Below are 23201 nucleotides of genomic sequence, written 5' to 3'. Positions count from 1 at the left end.
AACTTTTAAAAATAAGAAAAAAACTGCTTTAAAAAATATTCCTTGATAGATTTAAATGTCCAAATTTGATGCAGTTCGGTTAATGCAGCTGAAAGTGGGTTTTTCACAGACAAGTGTGGACACGTTTATCAAAATCCATCTGGTTTAAATATTGCAATGAAGGGTCACAGTGTCAAAACATCACCTGTGCTCGATCCAATTTGAAATTACTGAAAGTAATTTTTCACAAATAACGAGAACCATTTTTAAAATTCATTCATGGGATGTAGGTTTTGCTGACTGGGCCAGCATTTATTGCCCATCCCTAATTGCCCTTGAGAAGGTGGTGGTGAGCTGCCTTCTTGAACTACTGCAGTCCATGTGGTGTAGGTACATCCACAGTGCTGTTAGGGAGGGAGTTCCAGGATTTTGACCCAGCGACAGTGAAGGAACAGCAATATATTTCCAAGCCAGGATGGTGAGTAACTTGGAGTGGAACTTCCAAGAGTTGGCATTCCCAGCTATCTGCTGGCCTTGTCCTTCCAGATGGTAGTGGTTGTGGGTTTGGAAGGTGCTGACAAAGGAGCCTTGGTGAATTCCTGCAGTGTGGATCTTCCTGTAGATGGTACACACTGCTGCCACTGTTCATTGGTAGTGAGGGGAGTGAATGTTTGTGGATGGGGTGCCAATCAAGTGGGCTGCTTTGTTCTGGATGGTGTTGAGCTTCTTGAGTGTTGTGGGAGCTGCACTCATCCAGGCAAGTGGGGAGTATTCCATTACACTCCTGACTTGTGCCTTATAGATGCTGGACAGGCTTTGGGGAATCAAAAGATCAGTCCTAGTTATATTGGGGTATATATCTGGTTTCTTAGTAAAAATAAAAAAAGTTATGTTTTAAAACATGCATATTGCTGTCCTTGTGCCCCATAGAAGCAGGTTAATTTTTCAGAACCTCCTCAATGCCTGCAAATACATGCAATTAGCAGACACTCCCAATGGTGATTGATCTGTCCTGGGGGCCATGACCAGATTTGTGGATGGGGATGGTAGCTCTGTCCCTGGCTCCCTGTGCTGAGATTTTTGTTAATGGGCTTTTCTATCTCTCTCTCTGTCATTTGTTCAGGTTTAACTGGAGCTAGGCCAAAGGGCCCAGAGGAGGAAAAAACCCACGGTTATTTTTGGTGGGCCTTTTGGAAGTTCCTCGCGGACCTCTGAGAGGGGGCTGCAGCTTCCTAGTTGGTCCAGAGCATCAACTGAATCTCATTGATTGGTGTCTATTTGCTTTTATAAGAATAACTCTTTTTATGGCACACTTTAGCTGCAGTAAGTAACTGAGTCTGTTTCGTTTTTAAAAGCCATTACTGTATATGGTATTTTAAATGATGCAGTGCTTGAGTAGTTATTCTGTTGATGAAGAGCTTTCTTTTATGCTATGCTATGTGGGCACAATTGCTAATAGTATGTGATGCCTGTGTGACTGAAACTGTGGCCGGGCTTTTCTGGAACCGCTGTGGTGGGACCCACTGAAGCAACGGGCTAGCCAAATGCCCATTAGCTTTCGGTGGAACTGGAAGATCCTGGTGATGGGCGGGGCTGGAAAGTCCAGGCCTGTTGCTAAAAGTTATAACTTTCCTCCTCTGGACTACACAGGGAAGTCTTGTGGTGCACTGGGCCCGAGTCCCCTTCCATGGCTTGATGGCCGCAGAAGATGCATTGACAATGTGGCCAAACAGGTTGATTGTCAACCTGCAAATGCTTCCAACATGCCTATGGCAGGCGATAAGAGCGGGAAGAGACTCATGGTCAATCAAGCTTGATGCAGAGCTTTCCCCCTCAATTTATAGCCCCTGGTTTCAGGTTAGTGACCTGTTCCAGGAAAAACTAGCTACTGAAAGACATAAGCATGTGCTTTGTCTGCCCCATGCATCTAGACTTGAGAAGTCTTCTAAGTCTGGACAGCTTAAAATCTATCGTAACCAGCCTGGAGTGGTTGGATTAGCAAAGGAGAGTGATTTATTTCAAATTTTGTGTGAATGGGAATTAGGAATTCTACACTAATGGTATGCTGTTCTCACACTCCTGCCCCATAGAGGCTTCTTCGAGGATATCGCAGATTACTTTCCCAATTCGAAGCTCCTTTGTTATCAAGATGAGCTGGGACTGTACGCTTTACACTTCAGAGATGACTTGGGTTTGACTTGATTGAGGAAGTGAATTGATTGTGTTCCAGTTGACCTCTTATTCCAACTAAATGGGTGAAAGAGGACCGAGGTTTGGATTATACAAGGTCAGGTCTCATTTAGGTGACAGGAGTGCGTTCTTTTCCAGGGAATAGTGAACCTCTGGCTGCCTTCTTATGTGGCGGATATGGATTTTGCTGAAAGCTGGACATGTTTCTGTCTAGGACACAAATCACCTCTTACAAGAGGCACCATAACATAATCAGGTAATGTGAATCAGGGCCAGGGTGGTCTCCCGGACTGGTTTCTATTGCTTAAGGGGCTCAGAAAGGACTGGTCCAGGTACTTCTTGAAACAACCTATGGTTTTTAATCTGTTTTCTCACTGCTCCCGGGAGAACATATGGCTTCGAGGTGAGTGTGGATTGTATACATTATGTATAAGGCAGTGCAGTTGTGTGCTTCAGGCTGGACAATCATTAGAGGCTGGATGGCCCAGAGGGCCTTTTCCTGGCAGCCATTGTTCAATGTTAACAGTGTAATGAGTCATAACCAACAGCCTGGGGTATATCCACATAAGATGGACAGCAGCGGTTCAAGAACGTGGCTCACCACCACCTTCTCAAGGGTAATCAGGGATGGGCAATAAATGCTGGTCTATCCAGTGACCTGATCCCGCCCCCCCCCCATATTCCGAGAATGGATTCAATAAAAAGTCACTTGGATAAAATTAGACCACTTACAAAAATTGAATGAAGCTGAGAAATCTACGTGGGCCTATCATGAGATTTAAAGGGGCAACTTTAAGCTGTGGGACCCAGGGAAGAGAGAAATCCAGTCATGAATCCAATCTTATGGGTGTAATTTTACGGCCCCTTTGTGATGGGGCCGGGGCCGTAAAATGCGGCGAGCCGTTCAAAAGTCCATTGACTTCGGCGGGACTGTAACATCCGGCCGGTGTAAAATTCCGCTCCCTGTGTGTCCGGGATACAGAGGACAAAAGGCTCAACATTCTTCCATTGTCCTGAGTTGCTCAGCATGTAACTGAGCACCGAATGTGTTTACACCGGCACGAACTTGACAACGTGCAAGCAAGTCACACTGAGAGCCAGCAGGGATTGCATGGAGCTCACCTCAAGAAAGCAACAAAGACAAGGCCAGGCGGCAAGCAGGAATCAAAGCTACCGATTCCAAGCCGATCTAAATACCACAATTGGTATGGTGAGGATGTTAAAATATTTGCCAATGGTTTGTTGATGAAAATAGATAGCCAGCAGATGGAGATGACTGAATGGCAGCCAAAAAACAGATGAGTTATGTGCTGAATTGCAAAACTGTGACATCTGCAGTACTGAAGAACTGAAAGAGAAGGTGGAGGTTAAAGTAAGAATTGTCCATAAATCAAACTAGAGTTACCCTGAAGAGGAAACATACAGCATGTCATCTCTCTAATGTCACCAACAGACTTTCACCTTAGGTTTCAGTAACATACAGGCATTCACTTCATTTTGTAGAAATCTATCTTTTGGATAGATATTAAACTGAGGCTCTGTGAGCTTTCTCAGAGGGAAGCAGAAAAAAATCCCATGGCACCATTTGGAAGAAGAGCAGGAGATTTCCCCTCCCCCTGGGTTCTTGACCAATAATTATCCCTCAATCAACGTCGCTGATAAAATAGATTATCTTGCCATTATGACATTGCTGCTTGTGGGATTTCACTGTGTGCAAATTGGCTGCCTTATTTCTACACCACAGCAGCGACTACACTTCAAAAGTTTGTCATTGACTGTAAACTGCTTTAAGGGATGCCCTGAGGTTCTGAAAGCTGCTATAATATAAAGTCTTTCTTTTTGTCATCAACCTACCCATATTCTTCACTTTCAGTTGGGCCCTATCTTTACCACATACAAGGCTTCTAAATTAGATACAAAACAGAAAATGCTGTAAGTAATCAGCAGGTCAGGCAGCATATGAGGAGAGAGAGAAACAGTTAGCATTCTGGGTTGATGGCTTTTTATCAGATAAAATCTTGGGAGGAATTTACTTTTGAGGGATGTAATACCCCTGATGTCAGGATCCAATGCTGGCCCTGGGACATCGCTGCAGGAGCTCCTCAGGGTAGTGTCCTTGGCTCAACCATCTTCAGCTGCTTCATCAATGACCTTCCTTCCATCAAAAGGTCAGAAGTGGAGATGTCCACTGATGATTGCACAATGTTCAGCACCATTCACGACTCCTCAGATACAGAAGTAGTTCATGTCCAAATGCAGCAAGACATAGACAATATCCCGGCTTGGCCTGATAAGTGGCAAGTAACAATCATGCCACACAAATGCCAGGCAATGACCATCTCCAACAAGAAAGAATCTAACCATCTCCCCCTGACATTCAATGGTTACCATCACCGGATTCCCCCATTATCAACATCCTGGGGTTACATTGACCATAAATTGAACTGGACTAGCCATATAAATACTGTGGCTACAAGAGCAGGTCAGAGGCCAGGAATCCTGTGGCGAGTAACTCACCTCCTGACTCCCCAAAGCCTGTCAGCCATCTACAAGGGACAAGTCAGGAGTGTGATGGAATACTCTCCACATGCCTGGATGGATGCAGCTCCGACAACATTCAAGAAGCACAACACCATCTAGGGCAAAGCAGCTTGCTTGATTGGCAACCCATCCAAACATTCACTCCCTCCGCCACCAACTCACAGTGGCAGCAGTGTATGCCATCCGGAAGACGCACTGCAGAAACTTACCAGGGTTCCTTCGACAGCACCTTCCAAACCCACAATCACTACTACCTAGAAGGGCAAGGGCAGCAGATACGTGGGAACACTACCACCTGGAAGTTCCCCTCTAAGTCGCTCATCATCCTGGCTTGGAAATATATCGCCGTTCCATCACTGTTGCTGGGTCAAAATCCTGGAACTCCCCTCCTAACAGCACTATGGGTGTACCTACACCACAGGGACTGCAGTGGTTCAAGAAGGTAGCTCACCACTGCCTTCTCAAGGGCAATTAGGGATGGGTAATAAACACTGGCCTGGTGACGCCCACATCCATGAAAGAATTTTTTAAAAAGTCCAAATGCTTCACTGTCAGGAATAGTCATGTGACATGATTTTCCAAGGAATGACCAATTAATAACTGGAGGGCACACTCGCCTTCCAATTAAATATGGCAAGGGGGAGTGGTCTCCCGATACTGGAGGGCCAATAAAAGGTCCAGTAAAAGGGAGAGCAGCAGACTGTCCTTGCAGGTAAGGGGGAGAGGGATGGAGGAGTTCTCTCAGGACCTCTGAAAGGATAAATAACAGCAGCTAGCAGCTTGGCATTGTAAAGGGGGAATTGCTCCATAGGATGGGCTGAGTCTCGAAGTATAGCCACTTTCAACACCAGCATTGCAGGAGAGAGGGCAGGCTTTAAAGTATTCTAGAGCACCACACCCATCCCCTACCCTGTCCTCCCCCACTGCCCACCAACCCAGTCTGCCACCTCCTTTCATTGGCTGTGTTTGGACCATCGTGTGCGACCTGCCTGTCGAGAATGGGAACTCACTTCAGTTTGGCTAACCAGCACTTGTGGGTGGCTAGATACTGCACCTCTGGCCTAACCTCCTTGAAAATGGCCTGGAGACAGGAAGGTGCCAGCAAACTGTACTCTTCTGCTCGGTTGCCCCGAGTCCTGCCCCCATGGTTATTTCAAATCTGACCAATTAACTCTGTTTCTCGCTCCACCAATGCTGAGTAGACCTGCTGAATATTTCAGATATTTTCACTTTTTATTTCAGATTTCCTGCATCTGCTATATTTTGCTTTTGTCGTAAATACATATGCCTGGGTCTTTAAGATTGTATGGATGGCTTGTTTATCTTGATACATGTACACACCTTACAAAGATTAACTTGAACATTTCTTACAAAGCATCATTATGTGAAAAAGATCATGTCAGCTAACAATTCTACATAGGTCTGGTTTAACATCTCATCTGAAGGGCAGTACCTTCAACAGTGCAGCACTCCCTCAGTACTGACCCTCCAACAATATGGAACTCCCTCTGTAATGACCCTCTGACAGTGCAACACTCCCACAATACTGACCCACCGACAGTGTAGTGCTCCCTCAGTACTGACCCTCCAATAATATGGAACTCACTCAGTACTGACGCTCCAACAGTGCAGCACTCCCTCAGTCCTGAGCCTTCGACAATGCGGCACTCCCTCAGTACTGACCCCTCCAACAGTGCAGCACTCCCTCAGTACTGATCCTCCGGCAGTGCTGCACTCCCTCAATACTGACCCTCCAACTGTGCAGTGCTCCCTCAGTATTGACCCTCCAACAATATGGAACTCCCTCAGTACTGACGCTCTGACAGTGCAACATTCCCATAATACTGACCCTCTGACAGTGCAGTGCTTCCTCAGTACTGACCCTCTGACAGTGCAGTGGTCCCTCAGTACTGACCCTCCAACAATACGGTACTCCCTCAGTATTGAACCTTCAACAGTGCTGCACTTCCTCAGTACTGACCCTGCATCAGTGCTGCGCAGCCTCAATGCTGACCCTTCAACAGTGCAGTGCTCCCTCAGTACTGAGCCTTCGACAATGCAGCACTCCCTCAGTACTGACCTTCCGGCAGTGCTGCAGTCCCTCGGTACTGACTATCCGACAGTGCTGCACACCCTCAGTACTGACCCTCTGACACTCCTGCACTCCCTCAGTACTGACCCTCTGATAATACGGAACTCCCTCAGTACTGACCTTCTGACAGTGCAGCACTCCCACAATACTGACCGTCTGACAGTGCAGTGCTCCCTCAGTACTGACCCTCCGACAAAACAGAACTCCCTCAGTACTGACCCTCTGACAGTGCAACACTCCCACAATACTGACACTCTGACAGTGCAGTGCTCCCTCAGTACTGATCCCCTGACAGTGCAGTGCTCCCTCAGTACTGACCCTCCAATAATACAGAACTCCCTCAGTACTGACCCTCCGGCAGTGCAGCACTCCCTCAGTACTGACCCTCCAACAGTGTAGTGCTCCCTCAGTATTGACCTTCCGACAGTGCTGCACCCCCTCAGCACTGCAATGGGGTCTCAGCATAAATTTTTGTACTCACGTCTCTGTAATGGGATTTGAACCCACAACCTTCTGATTGGAAGTAAGAGTGCTACCAACTAAGCCAAGGCTGACACATTGTGTTCCTTGGATTGAGCACCCTTATCAAGGGTTTCCAGCCAGAGCTATTTTTCTTTATTACTTCTGCAAATGTGAGGGATATTAGCAAAGTCATATTTGTTGTCCAGTACCAGCTCCCCTGAAGGTGATGGTGAACCTTCTCCTTGAGTGGTTGCAGTAATGTTAATCCCACACCGGAGTTAAGAAATTCCAAGATTTTGAAAGTTGGCTCTCCAGCAAAAGAGATAATTAGAAGTGTGTTGTTTTTCCCACAAAACTTATTAAAATCTGGTAATTATGGGCAAAAGAAGAGGGGATGAGGAGATTTTTTGTATGCAGCAAGCTCTGACAATTTGGAACATGATGTCTCAAAAGGTGATGGAAGCAGATTCAGTAGAAACTTTCAAAAAAGAATTGGATAAACTATGGGTATGGGTAAATTGGAGGAAATTTGGACTTACTGGGTAGATCTTTCAAAGAGCTGGCAAAGCACTTAAAAATAGTTTAAGGAACTTGATTAATTAAATTTAAATGTTTTTATTCAGGTTGATCCAGGTCTGTCCTGGTACAGCCCACAACACCTTTTCCCTTCTACTAAAGATGACCACTGGACGATAGCGGGGAGGGGTGGGGGTGGTGGGGAACGTGGTGAGGATGCATGTCCCTGGTACAGCTGGAGAATGGGCTTCCAGTTTTAGGAACATAGGAATTGCTCAACAACATAAGATCAAATCCCATCTACTTCACCTTCTGCCATCCTGCTAGTCACATGATACAATGATAAAGAGCTATTGACCAATCACTGTGATCAATCTCAATCAGTGACACGAGGTGGGGAAACCTCCAGTGGTGGAAAGATTGGGAGCCAGAGGTCCAAGCTCACCCGCTCCTCCAAGGATACGCTTATAATGTGCCATGACTCAAATCACTCCAGTTCTAGGTGGAATCTTGTGCCTTTCCCCTCAGCGTGTTTGGTGGTGGGGAGTGGCATTTAATCAGGCAGGTGGGGACCCTGCTGCATCCATGCCTCCATCCCGATTAAGTCCCTGATGGAAAGTCCCGTGGAAGGCCTTCCCACCCTGCTGCCAACTGAGGTCCTAAATTGGACAATTAATGTCCACTTAAGGGTCTCATCAATTGCTGTTGCTGCAACGGGCATGGAGCTTGCCATACCAATTTACTTGTGGGCTCTTGGTGGGGGGAGGTTTCTCATTCAGGTCTGCCGAGATCCACCTTCCGCATTTGTTGCTGACTCCTCTCACCACCTCCCCAGCAACCCCCTTCCCATAACCCCCCGTGCCTCCTTGATCCATGGGTGTTGTACTGGCAGCAGCCACCGCCTCCCTGGTGGTGCTGCTGAGTACAGAAGAGCTGCTGGCCTCTGACTGGGCAGCAGCTCTTGGCGGGCAGGACTTGCGCCCCTGGAGGCCTTACCTAAAAGAGATGATGCGGGGTCTTGCTGGCTCTCCATTCACAGAATCACAGTATCACAGAATCGCATAGTGCAGAAGAGGCCCTTCGGCCTATCGAGTATGCACCAGCATGTGAGAAACACGTGTTACTTTCTGAAAGAAATCTAAGCTGTAGCTGAATGAATCAACACAAACTGCTCCAATCCTCTCCCTAGGAAGCCTGTTCCATAGATTGCCCTAATGGTCACTGAACTATTGAACTAAATTCTCCCCCAAGGTGAAACACCCGGTTGCCCGACCAAAAGTGGGATCCAACCCAGCGCAGGCCGACAGCTGGGCCCTGGGACGCATTTTACCGGTAGCAACCAATTAAGAGACCATCACTGGGGCCACCGCATAATTGAAGAGGGCGGCCCACCTCCCAGAGCTTCTGGCTCAATCAGAGGGTTGGCAGCTCGGCACCACCACCATTTTAGATGGTCACTGCTGAGGTTGCAGGGTGAAGGAAGGTTGAGGCTCTTGTTTTTATTTTGACAAACTGGGAGCAGGTAGTCAAAACTTGGTGACTAGTGATGGTGGTGGGCAAGGTGAGGGAGGGTTGAGTTGCTGTGGCAGTGGGGGCATTTTTAATCAGTGGCATCATAGGGGGAGGTCATTGCCACAGGTGGGGGCATAGTGGGGCTCTAAGCGCCATGGAATGGCCATGAAAGAGAGCCCCTCCACTGAAACCAGTTAGGAAACCACCAGTCTTTACCTGGTGGCCTCCCAGATGGCAGCAACCCCTCCCAAAATGGTAAAATGCCAGCGGGAATCAGAAATGACCCTTAACTGGGCATTGATTGGCAAAATTGGCCACCTGATGGGTGGCTAGGCCGTTGAGTTTCCCTCCCCTGGTAACACACGATGGTGACACCTGCCACCATTTCACTAGCCCTTGCCCACCCCCTCACCATAGGGCTGGTGAAATCCAGCCCATTCTTTCTGCAACTTCCCTTTTCGAGTGAGAACACGTCCAATTTTTGGGTTGGGGGCCTGATGTTGAACCTCAATCTAGACCCCACCCCAATTTTGGCTTATCTTGATACAGCCAACAATATAATAGCTGAATGGAGAGGCTCCAACCCTTCTTCTGAACTCTGTGGTGACATTGCAAGCATATTGAGAAGAAAATCCCTGACTACAATTTCCCAGCACAATGAATATGATCGCTTCAAACCTCTTTATTACTTCATTAAAACCAGCGAACAATGGAAATCATCCAGCACGGTCATTATGGTACGTATCATTCCTTGATTTTAACACTGCTGATAGTTTTCCTTCCTAATGTATTCAAACCTAGATATTTTACTCCTGCCATGCCCCTTTCTCAGACATAAAAGGTAATTAACATTAAAAATAGGAGCTGGAGTAGGCCATTAGGCCCCATAAGCTCTCTGCTCTGCCATTCAGTTAGACCATAGCTGATCTTCTACCTCAACTCCTCCTTCCTGCAATATCCCCTTATCCCATAATTCCCTTAATATCCAAAAATCTATCAACCTCTGTCTTGAATCTGTTCAACAACTGAGCATCAACAACTCCCTGGGGTAGAGAATTCCAAAGATTCATTACCCTTTGAGAGAAGAAATTTCTCCTCATCTAAGTCCTAAATGGCCAACCCCTTATTCTGAGACTGTGACCCCGTGTTCTAGGTTCTCCAGCCCAGAGAATAGTTTTGTCAGCATCTACTCTGTTAAGCACCTGAAGAATTTTATATGTTTCATTCTCCTAAACTCCGGGGAATATAGGCCGAATCAACCCAGTCTCTCCCTGCAGATCAACCCCCTCATCCCAGTTTAGTGTACCTTTTCTGCACTCCCTTCAAGGTCAGTATGCACTTCCTTAGGTAAGAAGACCAAAATGGTGCATAGCACTCCAGGTGTTGTCTCATAAATGCCCTGTGTAATTGTAGCAAAATAGTCTCCTACGGATCCGATATGGTGGGTCAGAAGCACACTATTAGTTATTTTGGATTGGGCTTCTTTGGTAGGCATCCGAAGTGCATGCTTAAACAATTGAAGTTGTTCATTATAATATTTCCATAAGGGATCGGGCTATTATGTGAAATTGTATAGCCCCAGGGCATCACTCACACATGATGAACTCACTCAGCAACCTAAGATGCTAACAGGCAACAAGGACCCTGCCAGAGTGCTATTTACAGTTTAGTTCATGGTTTGTCTTCTTAGGCTGCTAGTTAAATGTTGGACCTCCTTTTGTGGCTATTATTTGCATTCTACAAGCTAATGTTTGACTTCTGGGACCAGGTTTATGCTAGCGCCAAACTGTTCCAATCAACTCTGGACAAATTTTATTGCAGTCAAAGGTGGTCTCTTCATTCTGCAAGAACAGAGCAGGATAAGCAGGGGAAAAAGAAGGGAGAAGGAATAGATTTCCTTTTATTTGTTCATGGGATGTGGGTGTTGCTGGCTAGGCTGACAATTGTTGTCCATTCCTAATTGGTGAGCTGCTTTCTTGAACCGCTGCAGTCTATGTGGTAGGCCTAAATAGCCAAGTGGTTATGGTACTGGGTTTGTAACCCCAAGATCAAGAGTTCAAATCTCACAATGGTAAACTATGAAAAACAATATAACTTCATCTGAAAAAACAGCTGGAAACATGTTACTTGAAAGAGTTATATATGGGAGTACCTCAATAAGCGTTATGCTTGGCCTAAATAGCCAAGTGGTTATGGTACTGGGTTTGTAACATCAAGAATTCAAATCTCACAATGGCAAACTATGAAACAATGTAACTTCATCTGAATAAACAGATGGAAATGTGTTTGTACTCGAAAGAGTTACACACGCTGTGCTGTTAGAGAGGGAGTTCCAGGATTTTGACCCGGCGACAGTGAAGGAACAACAATATATTTCCAAGCCAGGATGGTGAGTGACATGGAGGGAAACTTCCAGGTTGTTGTGTGCCCACATATCTGCTACTCTTGTCCTTCTAGATGGTGGTGGTCATGGGTTTGGAAGATGCTGTCGAAGAAATATTGTCAAATTGCTGCAGTGCATCTCGTATATGGTACTGCCACTTTTTAAAGTGAATGTTTAAGATAGTAGATGACGTGCCAATCAAGTGAACTGGTTTGTTCTTGATGGTGTTGAGCTTCTTGAGTGTTTCTGGAGCTGCACTCATCTATGAAAGTGAAGAATATTGCATCACGCTCCGACTTGTGCCTTGTAGATGGTGGACAGGCTTTGGGGAGTCAGGAGGTGAGTTACTTGCCACAAGATTCCCAATGCCCAGCCCCTGACCTGTTTTCTTAGCCACAGTATTTATAGTTCAGTTCTGTTTCTGGGCAATGGTAACCCTCCAGAGTATTAATGGTGGACTTTCAGTGATGGTAATCCCATTGAATGTCAAGGGGAGACAGTGAGATTCTCTCTTGTTGGAGATGGTGATGTCCTGACACTTTATGACACTGATATTATCTAACACTTATCAGCTCAAGCTTGAATGTTGTATTCGTCTTGCTGCATATGAACATGGACTGCTTTTGTATTTGAGGAGTTGCAAATGGTACAGAACACTGCAATCATTTATGAACATCCCCATTTTTGACCTTTAGATGGAGGGAAGGCCATTGATGAAGCAGCTGAAATGGCTTGGCCTAGGACATGACCCTGAGCAGTGGGTGGGAGATAAGAGTGTTCACCAGATGCCGAGGCATCAGGATAGATCCTGAACTTTTCGACAGTTTAAAATAGATGACACCAGTTGTCAACCTGTTGAAGTGGAATGGAAATAAAACTAGGCAGATGTGTGGAGGGGCCTGTTGATTTGCTGTCACCCATTTTACGCTAGCAAACAAAATCTAGATCCATTCTGATTATGTTTCGGCAACCTTGAGAATAAATATATACAATTACATAATAACCTTTCAGCCCGAGGTCAGCTAGTCCAGGGGGATAAATAAAAACAAAAAAATGCTGGAAAAGCTCAGCATGTCTGGCAGCATCTGTGGAGAGAGAATCAGAGTTAACATTTCGAGTCTGAATGACTCTGCTTCAGAAGACTTTGAAGAGCTCTGAAGCAGAGTCACATGGACTCGAAACTCTGGTTCTCTCTTCACAGATGATGCCAGACCTGCTGAGATTTTCCAGCATTTTTTGACTTTATTTCAGATTTCCAGCATCTGCAGTATTTTGCTTTCATCTTAGTTCAATGGGGGCTCTGTGTTACCTGCCATCTTGAATCTGGTGGGGAACCCTATGTAAAAGGAATAGATGGCCATTCTCAGCTGATTCTACCATTTTCCTTGTGGAGGATGTGGGATGGAGTGCATCTTGCTTCCTGACAGCAACTCCTGTGGCATCTCAGAACTTAGATGGGTTACATAGAATTTACAAAACAGGTCATTCAGTAGACCATCCTATACATGTATGCTGGTGTTTATGTTCCACATGAGCCTCTGTCCACCCCTCTTCACCTAACACTGTGCTTTTGGTACCACAATGAAGCAATGATCCCTACAGGTCACTTTTATCTACTGGAGTAACTGAGCATGCCCTTACTGCAGAGTTCTGGAGTGATGGGTTATCAACCAAGAGTAAAGTTTGTGTAATGGTGAGTTTAATACACACTATAATCAAGTTCTGAGCTGACATCCCTATCCCAGAAACCTTCAATTTTCATAGCTGCTTTTTGCACTGCCACAGAGCAGGTTCGATTACAAAGGATTTGCAGCACAGAAACAGGCCCTTTGGTCCACATGACTCTCTTTCCACTCCTCTTCATCTAACTCTATCAATGTAGTTGTTCAGTTGTTTGGTGTTTGATTATTTGTGTCTGTTGACTCTTCCCTGTTCAATGTGCTGTTAGTCAAGCTTTGGTGTGGTTTCCGAGAAAGAGAAACTAAACTGAAGCGAGCAGCTGTAAGCATGAGAGCAGACATTTTAAAAGCATTGTAAATAAACTCCTGTTGCACACATAGAATGTGGTGTGTCATCTCTGCATATCTCCAAGGCATAGAGCATAACAATCAACATTTCCTTCGAACCCATAACCTCTCATGTGTTTATCTAGCTTCCCCTTAAAGGCATCTATGCTATTTGCCTCAACCACTCCCTGTGGTACTGAGTTCCACGTTCTCACCACTCTCTGGGTAAAGAGGTTTCTCCTGGTTTCTCTATTGGATTTATTAGTGACTATTATATCCTGATGACACCACACCCCCTGCCCTAGTTTTGGACTTGTGAAGTGGTGGAGAAAGCTACTCTGGAAGTTTCTTTTGGATGATGAACATTAAGCTTAATAAATATATTTTTCTCACCTCCATGCTACCGATAAATAAACCGTCTAAAACTCTATCAGATGAAATACAACAGACTTCACACCCAATATAAATTTCTTCTTTGGAAGCTGAAATTTGTTTTTCAGAACGAAAACAACCTTGGAACATATGGTGCCTCAGCAGGTTGTGGTTGAGTTTCACACACTATAACCAAAGCCAATGCTATTTATCCTCCTCCTTTATATTCATGTCTTCCCACTCTGCCGGTTGGCACACGAGGAACAGATAACCTGGCTCTGTGGGAGGATGAGGGTGCTGCTGGAAGGCATATGTGCATGTGTGTGTGTCTGTGTGTGCACATGTGTGTGTGAGTGTGTGTGTGTGCACGTGTGTTTATGTGTATGTGTGCGTGTGTGTACATTTGTGTACGTGTGTGTGCATGTGTATGTCTGTGTGTGCATGCATATGTGTGTGTGTGTGTGTACGGGCGTGCGTGTGTGCATGCACGTGTGTGTGCATCTTTTTGTTTTTAACTGTTTAGTTTGAGAAGTTGCCTCAAACATGAACAGGATGGATTACATCAACTTGAAGGGAAAATGTTGTAAATATATCCAGCTTCAGATGGAATTTAATTCAAATTCACTCTTGCAATGTGGCTGTCACTGGCAAGGCTGGCACTTATTGCCCATCTGGAATTGCCCTTGAGAAGTCTGCGTGATGAAGGTACTGCCACAGTGCTGTCAGGAACATGGTTCCAGGACTTTGACTCAGTGACAGTGAAGGAACAGTGATATTGTTTGAAGTTAGAATGGTGTGTGACTTGGATAGGAAGTTGCAGGTGATGGCGTTCCCATGTACTTGCCCTTCTAGATGGTGGAGGTCATGGATTTGAGAGGCAAATCAGATAAATACATGCAACCAGGTAATAGATATAAAAAGGAGACATTCTTAAGTATCCAACAGGGTGGTGTCATGCTTTACACAGTATACATGGCCCTGAATGTTGCTCTGGGAGTTGGGAATTCTTTTTAGGATCTTCATGGTCTGCTCTGTATATGAACGTTTCTGGTGTTTGATCTGAAGATGTTAGAGACCCCATTATTGCTCTTTATAAGCAACAGAGTTGGACATACTCATAGTCAATGTGAGAAGCAGTGAGGAGAATATGCACCATTCAGCCACACGTACCACCTGATTCTTGAAGCTGTTGTCCAATGAAACATTTTCACATAAAATAACCTGAGTTAGAACATCCATCATTAAGAATTGGGTACCACTGGCATCTCTGCCGCAGTTTTAAGAAACTTTACATCTACTAGAAAACAAAGAAAAGAAAACAACATAGGAATAAAAGTGGGCCGGTCAACCTCTCATGCCTTTTCTGCTATTCATTGACATCATGACCGACTTCCATTCTAATTCCATCCACCCTCCTTCATTCCCTTAAAAGCTTGGCTTAGAAAAATCTATTGATCTCTGAGTTAAAATTATTAAATTGTGCTAACATCTATTCCTTTTTGTCAGGGATAGTTCCATACTTATACAACTCTGTGTGATGAAGTATTTCTTAACTTCTTTCCTGAATAGCCTGGATTTGATTTTAAAGTTACGTTCCTTACCCTCAGAGAGTCCCCAAGCAGTGCAACGTATCCACTCTACCAATTCATTTGACAATCCTAAAAATGTCATTCAAATAACCCCTTAACCTTCCAGATTCCAGGAAATATAAGTCTAAAACAAAAACAGAATTACCTGGAAAAACTCAGCAGGTCTGGCAGCATTGGCGGAGAAGAAAAGAGTTGACGTTTCGAGTCCTCATGACCCTTCGACAGAACCTCTAGTTTATGTATTCGTGACTCATAGTTTAACCCTCAGAGCTCTGGTAACATTCTGGTGAATCTGTGCCTCACTCTTTTCAAGGGCAACATGTCCTGTGTGGTTCCCAGACACTTTATTGTAGATGTGGTCTAACCAGGGCTTTGTATACCTATGGAAAAACCTTTTCCCTTCTATATTCTGACCCTCTAAATATAAAGGCTAACATTCCATTAACCGTTATTTATTTTTTTCTACATGACCACAACATGTTAGTAATCTGCTCTCATGGACTTCTAAGTCTCTTCAAACCTTCATTATCCTTAGCTTAGTACCAATTCAACCAATTCTACAATGAGCATGCAATCTGCTCCAGTTGGTGATGAAGATGAAAGTTTGCCCCTTCATTCTTCCTAAATACGCCAATGACTACAAAGTATTTCATTGGCTCAAAAGAGCTTTGAGACGCTCTGAGGTTGTCAAAGGTGCTTTATAGTTGGGGGTTCTTTCTTTAACTCAGCTTTTTAATTAGATTCCATTCTCCATCTTTCTGCTCCTCTTTCAGAGAGGAGAAGTTGTGAATATGAATGTATGCTTGGAATGTAAAAGTGGGCTAGGGGGAAATAGGAATAATAAAACTGCATTCCCCATGGGATGGCATAGCAAGGAGAAATAAATCCAAAAGGAAGACAGATATTTCCGATGCTCATTATATTGCCCCAAGTAATGTGCTCATTATAGTAAGAATCTTGGCTCATTGATAATTAACCCTGGTGGAATCATTTATTTTTAACACATCCATGACCCTTCTCAATATTTGAGGTTTGTAAGAAGAGAAGCAAGTCTCATTAATTATCTTTGTGGTGGTTTTTCACTGCATTGCACTATTAATATGATATATCCATGGTGATTTTTATGGTATAGTATTTAATCCCTGTGCAAAACAATGAATTCTAATCAACCCAAATCTATGCAATACATTCCTATTTCAATTGATGAAAGCATTTTCTGTTTTTATTTCCTATTGCAATTACTTATTTGTGCAGTTCTTGGTAGCATAGTGAGAGAATCACGACAATGCCCCCAAAGGTTCCCTATTTATATTTTTCATTTTCAATGGCTGGATTTTAATTCCAAGAAACAAGTTTATTAATTACAGCTTTTACAAATTATGAAAATGCAGCTGATATTGTATTGTGAAGTTTACAGATCTTTGCAAATTAAACATATTATTGCAGAAGTGGCAATCTATGAGTGGCCTTGATTGATAACTTGTTAGAGAAACTTGAAAATAATGACCAAAAGATTGTAAAAATGAGAATTTTTAATTGGTATATGTAGAAGTGGACCTTTTTGCTAAAACTACTGTTCTTATGGTTTTAATTAGTTACCCAGGCTCAAATCCATAAAGGCTAACTTAAACTAGGCTAATCCTATGCAGCTCTGAGGGGAGTTGCACTGTTGGAGGTGCCCTCTTTTAGAACACATGCTAAGCTTGGGCCTGCTTCAATGGGGCATAAAAGATCCCATGGCACTGTTGGAAGAAGAGCAGGGGGTTCTCCTGGTGTCCTGGCCAACATTTTTCCCTCCACCAAGATGAACAAGAAACAGATATTTTTCTAGTCATTTATCCCATTGCCATGGCTGTGTTCAAACTGGCTGCTGATCACCTAAGTAATGGCAATGACCAGACGTCCCGTCTACATTTGTTGTAAAAGGCTTTGTTTGGGGTGCCCATTTTAATGTGTAAGCTGGTATATAAATCCACTTTCTTTGTTTGTCTCCTTTCTCTATCTTGCTCTGTCCACCTGGGGACAATCCTTTTGCTTTGTTGCACTATACTTCATTCCTTTAAGCAGTGGCGTAGTGATAATGTCACTGAACTAGTAATCTAGAGGTCTGGGCTAATGCCCTGGGGATATGGGTTCAAAATCCATGGCAGCTGGTGGAATTTAAATTCAATTAATAAATATTGAATTGAAAGCTAATCTCAGCAATGGTGATCATAAAACCATCATTGATTGTTATAAAAGCTCTTCAACTAACATGCATGTGCAGCAGGCAATTAGGAAGGCTAATGGAATGTTAGCCTTTACCGCAAGAGGATCTGAGTACAGGAGTAATGAAGTCTTGCTTCAAATGTATAGAAATCTGGTTAGACTGAACCTGGAATACTGTGTGCACTGTCAGTCCCCTTACCTCAGGAAGGATATTATTGCAACAAAGGTTCACCAGGCTTGTTCCGGGTATGGTGGGATTGTCTTATGAAGAGACATTGGGGAAACTGGGTCTGTATTTTTTAGAGTTTCGAAGAATGAGAGGTGACCGCATTGAAACCTAACAAAATACTTAAAGGGATAGACAGGGGAAGGTGAATGTAAAAAACAAAAAAACTGCGGATGCTGGAAATCCAAAACAAAAACAGAATTACCTGGAAAAACTCAGCAGGTCTGGCAGCATCGGCGGAGAAGAAAAGAGTTGACGTTTCGAGTCCTCATGACCCTTCGACAGAACTCCAAAAACTGCGGATGCTGGACTCACGAACTCAAGTTCTGTCGAAGGGTCATGAGGACTCGAAACGTCAACTCTTTTCTTCTCCGCCGATGCTGCCAGACCTGCTGAGTTTTTCCAGGTAATTCTGAAGGTGAATGTAAGATGTTTAGGGAGTTGGGGAGTCTAGAACCAGGGGACACTATTTCATAATTAGGGGGAAGCCACTTAGGACTGAGATAAGGAGAAATTTCTTTACTCAGTGGGTTGTGAATCTTTGGAATTCTCTAGCCCAGAGGGCAGTGGAAACTCAGTCATTGAGCATGTTTAAGGTAGAGATTGACAGATTTCAGATTAACAATAATGTAAAGGATTAAGGGATAGTGTGTGTAAAGGGCATTGAAGTGTTCAATCAGCCATGATTGTAATGAATGGCAGAGCAGGCTTGATGGGCTGAATGGCCTTCTCTTGTTCCTATATTCACTGATGCATCTTTTTTTATCCAATTATGGGACTTGGGCATCACTGGCTAGGTGAGCAGTTTTGTCCATCCTTAATTGCTCTTGAGAAGGTGGTGGTGAGCTGCAGTCCATGTGGTGTAGGTACAACCGCAGTGCTATTAGGGAGGGAGTTCCAGGGTTTTGATCCAGCGACAGTGAAAGAAGGCCAATATATTTCCAAGTTAGGATGGTGAGTGGCTTGGAGGTGGTGGTGTTCCCATTGATCTGCTGCCCTTGTCCTTCTTGATGGTAAACCGTAGGCTTGGGAGGTGCTGTCTATGGAGGCTTGCTGAGTTCCTGCAGTGCGTTTTGTAGATTGTACACACTACTGCCACTGTTCATCAGTGATGGAGGGAGTGGATGTTTATGGATGGGGTGCAATCAAGTGGGCTGCTTTGTCCTGGATGGTGTCAAGCTTTTTGAGTGTTGTTGGAGCTGCACTCATCCAGGCAAGTGGGGAGTATTCCATCACACTCCTGACTTGTACCTTGTAGATGGTAGACAGGCTTTGAGGAGTCAGGAGGTGAGTTACTCATCAAAGAGTTCCCTGCCTCTAATCTGCTCTTGTAGCCACAGTAGTTAAATGGCTAGTCCAGTTCAGTTTCTGGTCAATGGTAACCCCCAGGATGTTGATAGTGGGGGATTCAGCGATGGTAATGCCATTGAATGTCAAGGGCCATTGGTAAGATTCTCTCTTGTTGGAGATAGTCATTGCCTGGCACTTGAGTGGCGTGAATGTTACTTTTCACATGTCAACCAAAGCCTGGATATCGTCCAGGTCTTGCTGCATTTGGACATGGACTGCTTCAGTATCTGAAGAGTCACGAATGGTGCTGAACATTGTGCAATCATCAGTGAACATCTCCACTTCTGACCTTATAATGGAAGGAAGGTCATTGATGTTTGGGCCGAGGACACTACCCTGACAAACTCCTGCAGTGATGTCCTGGAATGAGATGATTGACCTCCAACAGCCACAACCATCTTCCTTTGTGCTAGCTATGACTCCAACCAGTGGAGAGCTTTCCCCGATTCCCATTGACTCAGTTTTGCTAGGGCTCCTTGATGACACACTCGGTCAAATGCTGCCTTGATGTCAAGGGCAGTCACTCTCACCTCACCTCTGGAGTTCAGCTCTTTTTTCCATGTTTGAACCAAGGCAGTAATGAAGTCAGGAGCTGAGTGACCCTGGCAGAACCCAAACTGGGCATCAGTGAACAGGTTATTGCTAAGCAAGAGTCGCTTGATACCACTATTGATGACCCCCTTCCATCACTTAACTGATGAGCGAGAATAGAATGATGGGGCGGTAATTGGCCGTGTTGGATTGTCCTGCTTTTTGTGTACAGGACATACCAGGGCAATTTTCCACATTGCCGGGTAGCTGTCAATATTGTAGCTGTACTGGAACAGCTTGGCTAGGGGCTCAGAAAGATCTGGAGTGCAAGTCTTCAGTTCTATTGTCTGAATATTGTCAGGGCCCATAGCCTTTGCAGCATTCAGTGCCCTTTGCAGGTTCTTGATGCCATGTGGAGTGAATTGAATTGGCTGAAGACTGGCATCTGTGATGCTGGGGACCTCCAGAGGAGGCCGAGATGGATCATCCACTCTGCACTTATGGTTGACAATTATTGCAAATGTTTCAGCCTTATCTTTTGCACTGACGTGCTGGGCTCCCCCATCATTCAGGACCGGGATATTTATGGAGCCTCCTACTCCAGTGAGTTGTTTAATTGTCCACCACTACCACCACTCATGGCTGGATATGGCAGGACTGCAGAGCTTAGAACTGATCCATTGGCTACGGAATTGTTTAGCTCTGTCTATCACTTGCTGTTTATGCTGTTTGGAACACAAGTAGTCCTGTGTTATAGTTTCACCAGGCTGACACCTCATTTTTAGATACATCTGGTGCTGCTCCTGGCATGCCTCCTGCAATCTTCATTGAATCAGGGTTGGACCCGTGCCTTGGGGTAAGGCAGAGTGGGGGATATACTGTGCCATGAGGTTACAGATTATGGTTGAGCACAATTCTGCTCCTGCTGATGGTTTCCTTGCCTATGTTTGACCTGATATCATGAGACTTCATGGGTTCCGGAGTCGATGTTGAGGACTCCCAGGGCAACTCCTTCCTGACTGGGCCGACACCTCTGCTGTGTCTGTCCTGCCGCTGGGACAGGACATACCCAGTGATGGCAATGATGATACCTGGGACGTTATCTGTAAGGTATGATTCCGTGAGGATGACTATGTCAGGCTGTTGCTTGATTAGTCTGTGAGACAGCTCTCCCAATCTTGGCACTAACCTCCAGATGTTGGTAAGGAGGACATTGCAGGGTTGACAGGGCTGAGTTTGCCAGTGTCATTTCTGGTGCCTAGGTCACTGCCAGGTGGTCCATCCGGCTTCATTGCTTATTGATGTTTTAGTGGTTGATGCAACTGAGTGGCTTGCTAGGCCACTTCAGAGGGCAGTTAAGAATCAACCACATTGCTGTGGGTCTGGAGTCACATGACCTCAGTTAACCAGATGGGTTTTTTGCAACAATCAAAAGTGGCTTTATGGTTATCATTAGAATTTTAATTCCAGAGTTTGATTGATTGAATTCAAATTCCAACATCTGCCATGGTGGGATCCAAACCTGGGTTCCACAGCATTACCCTGGGTCTGTGGATTACTCATCCAGCGTCTCCTTTAGGGGAGGAAATCTAGCAAGTCACTCAGTTCAAGGGTGATTAGGAATGGGCAAACACAGGGGCCTTAAAAACACAACATCTATGTGGTCTCCATAATCGGGCGGTTTGCAGCTATATGTATGAATACAATCAATGGCATTTGTTACTTGACCTGCCAATATGTCTATTGTGCTTACCCTTTATTGAGATAATTGGCCAATCTGTACACCAAAGGAACACAGAACATAGCTACTGGACAAGATTAAGATCTCTGATTACCTTCCTTTTCCCCAATTTTCACTCCTTTTCTCCTTAAGAATAGAAAGATTTCTTTCAGAGTATATTATTTTGGGGTTCAGTTGATGGGTGATTTGAGACATGGAATGGTGAGTGTAGCAAGCTTAGGAGGAGTAGATGAGATTGGACCTCTGGCTCACAAAATTCTCCACCTTGGAGGTTTTCTCTCACCTCATGTCTGCTTGTAGACTCATTGTTAGACAGTGCCACAATTAGTCAATAACTCCATCATTGTTGTAACATAAAACCATCTGAGTGGTAGAATGTAAAATGTAGGGTATGAGAGCATAGTGGTTATGTTAATTATCTTGGCACATGAGTTCAAATCCCACCACAGCAGTTGAGGAATTTAAATTCAGTTACTCAAATGAATCTGGAATTTAAAAAAAGATCCGTAATGATGACCATGAAACTACCAGATTGTTATAAAATCTATCTGGTTCGCAAATGCCACTCTGGGGGAGGAAATCTGCTGGTCTGACCTACTGGTGACTCAGCAATTTGATTGACTCTTAACTGCCCTCTGAAGTTGCCTAACGAATCATTCTATTGTACCAACCCATTGTGAAAAAAGTCTAATAAGAATAAAAGCAGCATCAACCTAAGCACCAGTTGTGACAAAGGAACACCTAATATAGTTGACGTGCAAAGTCCTCTTCACTACCATTTGGAGAATATGTGGGAGACCTGGGCCACAAACTATTCAAACAAAACCTGATGCAGCCATACTCACTGAATCATACCTTACAGCCAATGTCCCAGACCCCTCCATCACTATCCCAGGGTTTCTTCTGTCCCATCGGCAGCACTGACTGACCAGATGTGGTGGCACAGTAATACGCAGTTGGGAGGGAGTTGTCTTGGGAGTACTCAATATTGACTCCAACCCAATGAAACATATGGCATCAGGTCAAACATGGACAAGAAAACATCCTGCTGGCTACCATCTAGTGCCCTCCCTCAGCTGATGAATCAGTATGCCTTCATGCTGAACACCATTTGGAAGAAGCATTGAGGGCAGCAAGGGCACAGAATTGTCTCTGGGTGGGGGAACTTCAACGTCCATCATCAAAAGTTGTTCAGTGGCACCAGTCCTGAACCCTGTCTTCACACTAAGGAATGTTCCATCATGTCATTATCAGAAGCAGAATTGCATTCCACCACAATCTGTTACCTCATGTCTTGGCATATCCCTCATTCTACCATTTCATCAAGCCAAGAGATCAACCCTGGTTCAATGAGGAATCTAGGGGAGAATCACACAGAATCACAGAATCATAGTACAGAAGAGGCCCTTCGGCCCATCAAGTCTGCACCGACACATGAGAAACACCTGACCTACCTACCTAATCCCATTTACCAGCACTTGGCCCATAGCCTTGAATGTTATG

This window comes from Carcharodon carcharias, chromosome 5, assembly GCF_017639515.1.
Source record: "Carcharodon carcharias isolate sCarCar2 chromosome 5, sCarCar2.pri, whole genome shotgun sequence".
NCBI lineage: Eukaryota > Metazoa > Chordata > Chondrichthyes > Lamniformes > Lamnidae > Carcharodon > Carcharodon carcharias.
This window is presented reverse-complemented; position numbering follows the sequence as displayed.